General features: G+C 43.6%; 1 protein-coding gene across 1 annotated transcript in view; it reads left to right on the top strand.

Annotated features, from left to right (window-relative positions):
- Nucleotides 1-12,985, top strand: part of Wwox (WW domain containing oxidoreductase) — an 876,711-nt gene that overhangs the window by 131,854 nt on the left and 731,872 nt on the right. The gene's annotated exons all lie outside the window — the stretch shown is intronic.

The following is a 12,985-nucleotide window of genomic DNA, read 5'->3' as shown; positions in this document are numbered from 1 at the left end:
TAGAGGCCTCTCAACCTGGAAAATACATCTTTTCAGCAATTAATATTGCTTGGAAATTGCCAGGAGTGGTAGGCTAGCTGTTATTATTTTTCTCACTAAATACACCTCCGGATAACGCACATATTCACAGCGACGAGCCTGTTTTATTTATGGGATTATAACAAATGATCAAAAACAACCCAAAAAGGGCCACTTAGACCAACCTCCTTGCTTCTCCTTCTGCTTGGTCAATGAATTATGCATGCATTACAAATGGCAGCGAGGAGGAAAGGTCGCTTTAGAACAACACAGATTGGAAAATTACACCATTTGTTTAAACAACATTTATTATTGATTGCTCAGCATAGGGGCCGATAGAAACGCAAATAGTGGCAGGAATATCATCTATTTACCTAGGCCCTGGATAAATGTCGGCCCGCACCCTCTGTTTAGATCAGAATAATTGTTCAAAAATTCCCAGCCCTGTTTGGAAGAGTAAAGACAAGTGTGACAATGACTTCCTGATGCCTTTTAATCTCTGTGAGATTCTGTTATTTTCCTTTGTCACAGAGGGTGTGAAATTGAACTTCAGGTACTTATTTCTTTTGTTGAAGGTACTCTTCAAGATCATATGTTCATTCTGTTACATGACACTGTTTATCTGAGCCTAGACTTCATTAATCCGATAATAGTGATAATTGTATCATACTAATGCCTAAGCATTCTCTTTTTCTCTCACTTTTTCTCTCTTTCTGTGTGTGTGTGTGTGTGTGTGTGTGTGTGTGTGTGTGTAGGAGAGACTACTCTTTCATTTCCTGACTGCTCAGGCCTGAATAATCATACAGAAACTATATTATTTATAACACTCCTTGGCCAATAAATTACGCATATTCCTGGCTAACTCTTATATCTTAAATTAACCCATTTCTTTTAATCTGCGTATTGCCACGAGACTATGGCTTACTGGAAAGTTTCCGGGTCCTTCTTCTTCGGTAGCTACATGGCATGTCTGTGACTCCATCCTCTCTTCTCTCTCTCTCTCTCTCTCTCTCTCTCTCTCTCTCTCTCTCTCTCTGTTTGGATTTCCCACCTGGATTTATTCTGCCCTGTCATAGGCCAAAGCAGCTTCTTTATTCATTATCCAATAAAAGCAACACATATACCACTTATACAGAAGGACTTCCCACATCATATGTGTGTGTGTGTGTGTGTGTTTTCTCCCCTCTGTAATGAGGGTTGAATCTCAGGCTTTGTGAATGAGAGGCAAGTGTTTTACCATTGAGCTATGTCCCCTCAGTTCTCTCTTTTTTTTTTTAAGTTTTATTTGGGGACAGGGCCTCGCCAGGTTGCCCAAACCTGCCTTGAACTCACTTGGCAGTCAGGCCTCGTCTTGGGCTTTCATCTTCCTGCTTGGCTTCCCAAGTGGCATGCAGGCCTAGTTGTATATATTTTACTTTTTTATGGGAAGTCTGTGACTAGATATTTGTTATGTCTATTTTAAAGTTGAAGAAATTGAGGCCCAAGTCAGTTAAGTATCTTGCTGACAATTGCAGAACTAGAAGGAAGCTGAGCTGGTTATGGGTCCCACTTTCCCAGAGTCTACCATGATTATCATACTCTGTTTTTTGATAACTCCCACCCCCATGATGACCTGTGGACGACAGTTTCATCTGCATGGACAGTGTGGCTCATTCTGCAGAGCCTAGCCCAAGTGCCTGTGGTGATGTTTGCACAGGCTGTCTCTAAGACCTGTGACTCTAAACACTGTTTAACATTGTCACCAATAAGGTCCTAGCCAACTTGGCATGCTCAGGTCCTGCCCCTCCCTCCTTCCCTCCTGTCCTAACTTCTGGCACCTGGCTAACAAGCTTTATGAGCTGGTGGGACAATTTTGAACCTTTATTTCCAAATCGGTCAAGCACAGAAGCCTTTTAGGGGTGGGGAAAGAAACATAGCTGAACAAACATAAAGGGTTTAAAAACTTGGAAGTCGAGAATAAACCTTATTGCTTCGAGACGAGGATATAAATTCTTTTGGGAAATGAGCTTTTATGGTTATTTCTCCTGCCACTTAGCCAGAGGAGAGACAGATGTCCTGGGAGGCGGGTAGCATTTGCTGACTACATCCTCACGCCCCACTCAGTAAAGTTTGTTAGAGGCACGGGAAGTGGCACACATCCTAAAAACAGGAAATGACTCCAAGAGTCACCTGTATTAGCTCCTTTTCTCTCTGCTGTGACCAGAAGCATGGCAGAAGTCATTTTAGGGAAGAGAAGTTGGCTTTGGCTCCCAGGTTAGAGAGAGTAGTCTGTCATGGTGGGGAAAACATGGTGGTGGGAGGAGCTTGGCCTGTGGTAGCAGGAGCTTGCAGCACAGCCTGCTCATATCTTGGTAGATCAGGGGTCAGAGACCCCAGGCTGGAAGCAGGAACAGGTGTCACTTTCAGAGGCCAGCAACTTGCTTTCACTAAGTTATATAGCCCCAGTGTTTCCATGGCCTCCCAAAACAGTACCACCAATAGGGAAACAGTGGTCAAACAGGAGTTTGTGGGTGAAATTTCACATCCAAACCTTGACAGATTCATTTCTAGAATAGGCTTGGTGTTTTTGTTTTTTGACTTTTGGTCTCATGTAGATGCACCACTATATGTATGTTATATACAATGCTAGGAGGCATCATTGTCTCCATTTGTTTATAAGGACTTAAATTTCAGAGTAATTGGGAAATTATTATTATTATTATTATTATTATTATTATTATTGGATTTTCGAGACAGGGTTTCTCCGTAGCTTTTTGGTTCCTGTCCTGGAACTAGCTCTTGTAGACCAGGCTGGCCTCAAATTCACAGAGATCCACCTGCCTCTGCCTCCCAAGTGCTGGGATTAAAGGGGGAGGGAGAGGGAAATGGGAAGCGGTTGCGGGGAGGAGGCAGAAATCCTAAATAAATAAATAAATAAATAAATAAAAAATAAAGGCGCGCGCCACCACCGCTCACCAGGAAATTCTTGAAGGTCACGTTATTCCTGTGATGGTATGGGCAATGTTCTTCTGACCTCCAATCTCATGGCCTGTCCCCATGCCCCAGAGCTTCACTTATCTCCTGGGTAGAATGAGAAGGAGAAAGAAAAAAGAAAGCTGGGAATTATCATACCTCCCAGCCTCCAGCTTTAGACTTTACCCCTGGTGGTCCTCACCCCCTCATCTAGCCGCTGTATCCTCCCAGGCTCCACTCCCAGAACTTGATCTCAGTAATCAGTGCTCTGAAAGCTCTTTGTTGTTGTTGTTTTTCCCTATAATGAGCCAATCTGCTGAAGCCAGGACAGAGGCCACTGGAGTCACACCGGGAAGGCTCAACTCTGTGACCCTCATGATGATATAATTCCTCACCTAAATTTTATCGTTCACCAGAAGAGAAGAACACTGTCAACTCACTAAGGTGGTGGAAAGCTAGGATAGGTTTGCCCTGAATTTAGAGTGAATAGTTATTGAATGAACTATTGAACAGAGAAGAAAATAGCACACTGGAGAGTGGTCAACTTGGTCAGAGGCTTCTCTTAAAAATCTTTTATGTTCCAGGGGTTATTGCAGACCAGCAGATAGCTTCGTCACTTTGTCCACTACATCAGTGGTTTTGACCAAGTCCTACAGGCTAAAGAAGGAGACACTGTACATAGTTCTACTTCAAGAGAGGCTAAGACAGTCCATGCCCCATGACACGTTGGCTTTGGACTTGAGGTCATCGTGTCTTGCATAATTTTTAGGCATCTGAAAGAATGCCATGGACTCGTGCAGCTCCTGGCCTGGGGCATCTGTCTGGCTTCTCCATTGTTTAAAGGATTGTATGGCTCTTCTAGGTTGACACAAAGGCTGTCATGTGTTGTTTTCCTAATCTCCTAGTAAACATCTATGAAAGAATGGCTTAGGAGAGTGTGTGATTTCAAGAGTTTCCTTCAAGCGGCTCTAACAGGCTACCGTGGGTATCTGATACCCACCGAGCAGTGGGTGCCTACTCAGTGCCAGACAATAGTGATGGATTTGGGGAATATCATTTGACGGTGGGAATCTGGGGATGCAGCAAAGGCTCTGCAGAGCCAGCAGCTGAAGGCAGGGTTGAGTGCCACTCTTCCTATATGTCTCCAGGGATACAAGTCAGGCAGAATCCTGCTCCAGCATGGGGACCTGCAGGTACCTTGGGAGGAGGTGGCCCTGCTCTCCGCAGTTGTCGGTAACATTGCTGTTAGATCCAGACGGGCGTCTCAAGTCAGCAGAGGGGACCCTTCATTTTCACTTCTTGCTCATGGGAGACCCTGTGTTTAGAGCACAGTCTCTTTATTCCTTCGGGATCACTGGAGCAGTCATCCAGCTTGCTCTGCGTGGAACAGCGTGGGAAGAATGGTGGAACTCTTGACACCCAAGGCATGCTTTCTGATACCCGTTCTCCACTAGGTATTGGCTTGGATTGCGGCGTGGCTCGGAGTCATGGTCTCTCTTTCTGGCTTTCTGGCAGTACTGGGCATTGAATTTAGGGCTTCACGCTTGCTGGACAAGCATTTTACCATTGAGCTACACTACCAGTTGCCTTCCTCCTTTTTAATTTTGAGACAAAGCCTCAATTGATTTGAACTGGAAATCCTTCACTGTAGCCTCTATAGCAGGTGTGCCAGGGCTTCCCTTGTTTTCTCATCTTGAAACAGGTTGCTTTTTGTTATGTTTTCCAGTAAAATCAGAAACATTGTATATAGGACTTTATACTCTGCTACTGCATTTCCTAGGACAAGAAGCTTGTATGTGGACCCAGGTCTTTCTGTGTCTAGGTATGAAGTTCTCCAGACTCTTGGGTACCAGTCAAGCATTCTAAATTGCCTATTAATAAAATACTTTCCATATAATTAAAAATGCTTTATTTTAGTGACATGGCTTGCGATATTGAAAATGTTTCACACACTGGCTGATAATCCATCGATTTCTCACTCGCTAATGATATTTGAAGGAAGTTTTAAAAATTATATTAGCCACTTGTAGGCCAAAAAAATATCCCCGTTCATATTGCAGTATTAATGGCTGCTAGGGGAGACTCATACTGTTAATTTAATGTGCCTGTAAATCCTGCCCCAGATTGTTAGCTCTTCATTTTCTGGGATTAAAAGAGGATTAAGCCATAGGCCAGGTAATCTGAAGGTTTGATGGGAACATTTCTTGTTTCCCTTTTGGTATTCTACATCACAGATAGTGTGGAATGAAAAATGAGCACCGTGAAATTCCTGTTTTTTAAAAATAAATTTAAAAAGATCTATGTAAGAGTGTAAGCGCCTGTCACAACATGTTTGTGGAGGTCAAAGGAAACCTACATGTTGGTTTCCACCTCACATTTTCTTTAAGACAGGAATTTTTGCCGTGCCCTGCTACCCATGCCAGGCTTGCTGGCCGGAGCGCTTCCATGGACTCTTCAGGAGCGCTGCGGTTCCAGCGGTATGCTACCACTGTATGGTGAAGCTTCTGAGGAGCCAAACGCAGGTCTTCACCCTGCATGGCAGGCTCCCTTTCTCGTCTGTCTCCCCAGCCCACGTGCTTGGTTTTGGGGAAAATAGTTGTGAAGTTAACTCGTGGTGCATCTTCCCTGACTGTGGAGGATAAAACAGAGCCTCCTTGGGGGTTCGACCGTCCATGGACTTCCCAGGAGCTGCCTGCAATGTGCGTGATGCACCTGCTTTATTCTGGACCTGAGCTCGCCAGTTGGAGCAGAGCAGATCACTTTCTCCTGTGTGTTCATCCGGCAGTTCAGCCGTGTCCCAGCGCTCCCAGCTCTCTTAGCAGACATGCTCACTGCCAAGGTTTGCATGGCTTTTCCTCGCTCCAACCCTGCCTATTATCTTGACCTTAAAGTTTACAGGGTAAGAGAAACATTTATGGAACAGTTAAGACCAGTTAGAACATAACGACTCACCTCATTATCACACTCCACAAATTTCCCCTTTACAGGGTTCCCTCCCCTGTCAGCTCCAACCGCGAGCTTGGCCTGGGTGCATAAGCCGGTGCTCACATGTGGAAACACCAGGAACTTCTCATTCCTGACTTCAGATGTGCCAAAAATAAGAACCCTTAAGAACCCATAAAGTCATTTAGCACCACATTAATAGCAGACACGTGATTGTGAATTATGCTGGTAAGTATGTGTTTGAGTTAGTAACAATTACTTTTGGCTGTCTGCTCAGATATTTAATCTACTTAGTAAATAAACAGCTCCTGCAAATCAGCAAGTGAAAACGAAGGGGGGGGGGCGTGGTGGTGGTGAGAAAAGTGTTAAAAATCATATGAAAGAGAATTAGTATTTAGAATCACTGACGTTTAGAAGCAGGGAAGAGATGGCACAGCACAAAGCGTCAATGTATTTTTGAAGATGCAGAATTTATGGTGAAGTGGATTTGCGTGCACAGTGGGTGGGAAAAGCGCTTTATTTGGCAGAACTGAAACGGGTGGGGTTTTGAGATGTAGTTCAGCTTGTCCTAAAATTCTCGGTTCTCCTCAGCATCCCAAGTACCTAGGATTAAAGGCATGGGATGCCGTATCCCGCATCTGTGGAATGTTTTAAAAATTTTTTTCTTTAGGATGATCATAAGTAGAGAAATACCCTAGAAATAGAACAACCTAAGACATTGAGCAGTTAAATCCCATTGTACTGACCTAACATAACACCCTATGCAGTTAACAAAAGCAGTAAGAAAGCCATTGCAAGACAAGGGAGAGCTTGTGTTAAGTGTGTATATTGTATAATGTGTGCATATGGATGATGACATATGCAAATGACATATATAATACGAAGTTACCTGCTAACATCTGGTGTGTGTGGCAGATGGTTCCAAAGATCTTAGCTAGTGCTTAAGGCTTTGGGGCTACAGACAAGAGTGAAATAAGGCTGTACCTCAATGCACATACATTTTAGGAGCTGGGTGGAAAACCACAAGACAAGATGGGACTAGCTTGAGGGTAACTTCTGATGACCGCTTTAGGAGTTAGGACCCTTACCATGTATTAGTTGTGCTTTTTTTAAAAATTTAATTTATTTATTATGTATACAGTGTTCTGCCTGCATGTCTGCCTACACACCAGAAGAGGGCACCAAATCTCATTACAGATGGTTGTGAGCCACCATGTGGTTGCTGGGAATTGAACTCAGGGCCCCAGGAAGAGTAGCTAATGTTCTTAACCTCTGAGCCATCTCTCCAGCCTGAGCTATGGTTTTTGTTGTTTTGTTTTGTTTTTGTTTTAATTTACCTCACAGCATCTTATGAAGCCATTTTGTTAAATTGACTATGGAGTCAAATACTACCTGAATACTACTGAAGCTAATAGTTGATAAATTTCGGTTCTGGAACAATTTTGGGCATTTTAATGTTCTTGTTTGTGTTTGATAATCATGTTGAACTCATCCTCCCCTTTTTTTCTAGAATTAGACTGACAAATAATAACAGATAATAAGTTCTAGTTTCATTTAAATAAAAAAGTCTCTGTTAGTGGGTAGCTTCATCAACAGAAGACTCACCAATTCCTTTTTATTTTCCAGTTATATGCATGTTTAGAGACCAGCTGATTTTGTTCAGTTCTTTCAAGATAATGAATGTATTGGCAAAATACGACATTGGTCCCAATGGGAGGTTCCTAAACTTTACATTTCAAGGAGGCAACTGGCTTCTTTCTCGCTTCCGGAAAGCTTGGACCCCAGTAGTCACATGTTTAGGAGCCAGGAAGTATCCACTGGCACTGTGCAGTCTATAGGAAAATTGTTAAAGATGCAAAGCTTAGCATTCTCAGTATATTCTCAATTATGAAAAAAATCAAGATTTACCTTTCCTGGTACCGAAAGTGGCAAGTTTACTGGAAGCTCTTTTTTGACTTTACCACTGCTTTTTTTTTTAAATTGTATTGTACTGGCTGGTTTTGTATCAAATTAACACAAGCTAAAACCATCAGAGAGGAAGGAACTTCAATTAAGAAAATGCCTCTATAAGATCAGGCTTTAGGCAAGGCTGTAGAGCATTTTCTTACTTAGTGACTGATATGGAAGGGCCCAGCCCATAGTGGGGGTGGCACCTCTGGGATTGTGGTCCTGAGATCTATAAGAAAGTAGACTGAGCAAGCCATAGGAGCAAGCCAGTAAGCAGCATCCCTCCTTGGCTTCTGCATCAGTTCCTGTCTTCCAGTTCCTGGCCTGCTTTCTTTTGACAGTGAACTATGTTGGGAAGCATAAACCCTTTCCTTCCCAACTTGCTTCTTGGTCATAGTGTTTCATCACAGTAACAAAAACCCTAATTGTTGATGGCGGCTGCTCATTCATTTCCTGGCCACCCAGACCCAAATAATAACACAGAAACTATATTAATTACATCACTGTTTGACCAATGACTCAGGCATATTTCTAGCTAGCTCTAACATCTTGAATTAATTGATTCCTATTATTTTGTATTTTACCAGGAGGTTCGTGGTTTATTGGTAAGGTTCCAGGGCATCTGTCTCCTTTGGCAGCTACATGGCATCGCCCTGACTCCACCTTCTTTTCCCAGCTTTCGGTTTTATTTTCCTGCCTAGGTCTATTCTGCCCTGCCGCAAGTCAAAGCAGCTTCCTAATTAACCAATGATAATATAACATATTCATAGCATACAGAGGGAAATCCCACATCACCCTAACTAAGGCATGTCTTAAAACAATTTTTAAAAGACAGTGGTAAATCACTTGTTGACATATACCCAAAGAATGCACACTCATATCACAAGGATACTTGATCAACTATGTTCATAGCAGCATTATTTATAATAGCCAGAACATAATAGGAAACAACCTAGATGCTCCTCAACTGAAGAATGGATAAATAAAATGTGGTGTGTTTTTTGCTATGAAGTACTACTCAGTGGTTAAAAAAAATGACATCTTGAAGTTTGCATACAAATAGATAAAACTAGAAAAAAAATTCTGAGTGAGATAACCCAGACCCAGAAAGACAAACACAGTATATACTCCCTCATAAGTGGATAATAGGCATAAAGCAAAAGATAACCAGCCTATAGTCCACAACCCCAGAGAAACCAGGAAACAAGGAAGACCCTAAGAGAGACATACATGGATAGTGCTGGGGAGGGGAAATAGACAAGATCTCCTGAATAAAGTGGGAGGGTGGGGGAGGGGTATAGTACAAGGGAAGTGGGGAGGGGAAGGAGAATATGAGGGATTGGAAAGATCAAGTTGGGGGAAGGAGAGAGAAAGGAGCAAGGAAAGAGATATCCTGATAGAGAGAACCATTATGAGGTTAATGAGAAACCTGGCATTTTGGAAATTCCCAGGAATCCTCAAGGATGACTCCAATTAAGACCCTAAGCAATAGTGAAGAGGGTGCCTTAACTGCCTTTCCTTTGTAAGCAGATTGATGACTACCTTAATTGTCATCAAAGAACCTTCATCCAGTAGCTAATGGAATCAGATGCAGAGATCCACAGCTAAGCACTGGGCATAGCTCCTGGAGTCCAGTCATAGAGAGGTAGGAGTGATAATATGAGCAAAGGGGTCAAGACCATGATGGGTAAGCCCACAGAAACAACTGAACCAAGCTAGTGGGAGCTCACTGATTCTGGACTAACAGCTGGGTAGTCTGCATAGAACTCAACTAGGCCCTCTGAATGTGGGTGACAGTTGTATGGCTTGGGCAGTTTGTGGGGCCACTGACAGTTGACCTAGTATTTTTCCCTAGTGCATGAACTGGCTTTCTGGAGCCCATTCCCAATGGAGGGATGTTGACTGAGGTTTCTTTTCCACCAGGTCCCACAGTTGTTTAGTCCCAAAGAAATACACAGAGGTCCATATTAATTGTAAACTGATTGGCCTAGTATCTCAGGCTTCTTATAAACTCTTATAAATTATATTAGCCCATAATTCTTTTCTTCGCCACGTGGCTTGGTACCTTTTTCGGCGAGGCAGTCACACCTTGCTTGCTTTGTGTCTCACTTCCTCTCTGTCTGGGTGACGTCTGCAGAAGGAAACTTCCCTCTTCCCAGAGTTCTCATTGCCCCACCTCTACTTTCTGCCTTGTCTTGCCGCCTGTACTTCCTGCCTGACGACTGGCCAATCAGTGTTTATTTCAAATACAAGTGATAGGGTACAAACCATTGTCCCACAGCAGAGGGATACCTCATCAATCTTGATACAGGGAGGAGGGCCTTCATCCTACCTCAAGTGATATAACAGACTTTATTGAGTCCCCATGAGAGGCCTCACTTTCTCTGAGGAATGGATGGAGGGGTGAGGTGCAGGGAAGGTGGGGGAGTAGGAGAAGGGGAGGGAGTAGGAACTGGGATTGGTATGTTAAATAATTTTTTTTTTTTAAAAAAAAGGCATACTGCTGCATCTCTGCCACCCCTTTCAGGCTTTCCTTGTAGCCCATCTCTCCACGTGGTGGTCCTCACAGAACCTGTAGAGCCACCCATTACCAGGAGCCCCAGTGACCATGCTAGCCTGGGACTCTGGTAGGCAGCCTTTATTAGCCTTCTGTCCTCAGTTCTAGTCTCCCCAGACTCATTCTACCTCTGAAGCGTGACCACAGGAGCCCCTCCTTAGTTGTGAAGACTATACTGTCTCACAAAGGAGTCCCAAAAGGTAGGAAATCTTTGAAATGCAAATGCCTTGGAACTTTAGGCAAGGTGTGGATTTTGAGAAACAGGTTTCCATTTCTGGGCAAGTGTGGCTGCTTCACCAGGAACTGGTGATTTGTTAGTGGTGTGACCAGTTTATGTGAACCTTCACCCTGGGCCAATGTGCAGCTTCTGCTAGCTTCCTTTCTAGTGTGTGTCCCCTGGGTGCGCTGTCGCCCAGAGATGCTACTTAGAGTGCTCTGTCTCTGTGGTAGAACGACTCTCAGGACGGGGGTGGGTGCTCTCAGCTTTCCCCAGGAGGAGATTACAGATTACAGAAGTTAAAGCTACTGAACTAGGGTTTGTCTTCCACATTGCTTAGAAGTCAAAATTCACTAGGAATGTGGTGGTCACTGTTTACCAGTGCCACTGTCTGTGTCCATTGTGTCCTGTTTGATTGAAAGAAGAGATACCATCCCACCCTTTTGTGATCTTCAGGACCTACCACTGACCTGTTGCATCTACCCATGCAGTTCTGCTGTCTTCCTGCACACTGTAGCCTTTGCCTCCTACACCAGTGGAGATAGGCGGCTCTGGAGACATCAGCCTTACAGTTTCCCCATGAGAGTGAATCAACTAGAAAGATCCTAGCTGTCTTTGCTGCAGATGTCCGATTTAGCTCTTCTCCAGTTCTCTTTGGTGTGCTTTTTGGGTGTCCACACTGTGACTCCTGCTGAAGGACCCTGTGTGTGTTGATATTTTTGTCTCTGGATTTGGATTTTCTGATGGTCCTCTCTGGTTGTTTAAAATGGCTGCACCCACTCACTGCCCTACCTGCGAAGGCTCCCAGGGCACCGAGCCACCAGGAGTTGCTAGCTAAAGTGAGACGGGAGTGGCATCACTATGTCAAAGGCAAAGATTTACAGGCACGTCACTCATTCCACTCTTCTCAGAAAGATTCTGTTTCATTGCATCTCTGACCAGCTGCACGCATGTGTTTACAGAAATAATTGCAGTTCTTGGGTCTTCTGACTCTCTAGGAAGGATCTCTTATTGAAACTACACGCTGAAGAGTAAGGGAGATATTAAAAGCTGTTGCTCACACGCCTCAGTTTGACCCCACAGCAACAACCCACATTTTCTAAAGTACACATTTCCACACATTTTCCAGTTTACAGCGACATAGGAAAATTCAGCATCTCATAGAATCACAGGTGTATTTCCTTTGTCTTATTTCCACTGTTTCTGACAATTTACATATAGAATTGGCTTGAGGAAGTTATATTTTGGATCAATAATGTAAATTGGAAAACATAGTAGAGTCCAAGCCTTCATTATATCTAAGTGGGCCTTTAGGAATCAAGAAATGGAAGATGCATATCCCCCACCTTTTTTGTAGGCTAAATAGGGCCAATGTTTTGTGAGTTTGGAAATTCTTTTTCCTGTGGATATTGCCCTATCTGTCTTCTTCCAATATTTGGATCTACTGTTATGTCCAGAGCATTTCTTGAGCTCTAGCTGGAATAGTCAGAGTTCTGGAAGAGTCTTTCTCTCCAAGACTTATAGTCTATTTGAGAATTTCTTGACTAAGCAAGAGTCAGTCTTCTAGGAAATGCTGTGGGGTACAGGTTTTTCCTGACGGAAACTGAGGAACCTGTCACTGGAACAAGAGAGTATGGATAGTGGGAGCGCTGGTTTTTCTCCCTAACCCAGGTGTTCTGGCCTGTGGCACTGGCTAAAATGCCTCAGGCAAATGGCTTTTTCATGAATTCATACCCCAAAAATTGGACGCCAAATTTAGAATGATTAATAAAAACTCAGAGACAGATACTGGGGTTCAACCTGAAGACCAGAAAAACAAAGGAGCCAAGCACTGATTCTCATCTCAACCTGAGTTTGAAATGGTGATCCTGCCTCCAGGAAACCTCAGAATGTGACTGAGACTGAGAGCTGTCTCCTCGCGTTTTTTTTATCTCTCTCGTTCTGGGATTAAGGGTGTGCACCACTACTGCCTGATTTCTATGGCAAACTAGTGTGGCTACTGGGATTAAAGGCGTGTGTCATTCCTGCCTGGTCTGTAAAGCTGGCCAGTGTGGCTGTTTTGCTTTTCAGATCTTTAGATGAGCTTTATTTATTAAAATACAAATGAAATGCCACTAAAGATGGAGAGGAAAAACAACTGACATCCCCTATGGCTTTGAGGCAGTTAAGTGCTTCTTGATGTGCCCCCATTGATTCCAGCCATTGTGTTCCTTAAGGTGAAATTGTCATAGCTTTGTGGAACATTGTCGGGGGAAGGGAGATCAGAAAGAATGAGAGAGAAGAGAGGTTCGTTGTATTCCACTCCTCTACGGATCATGACTTTCCACTTTAAAATTGCTGATGAGTGGAAT

The sequence above is a fragment of the Microtus oregoni genome, unplaced genomic scaffold (assembly GCF_018167655.1).
Source record: "Microtus oregoni isolate MIOR12 unplaced genomic scaffold, Mior012 000004F_ref0000308, whole genome shotgun sequence".
NCBI classification, from domain to species: domain Eukaryota; kingdom Metazoa; phylum Chordata; class Mammalia; order Rodentia; family Cricetidae; genus Microtus; species Microtus oregoni.
This window is presented reverse-complemented; position numbering and strand designations above follow the sequence as displayed.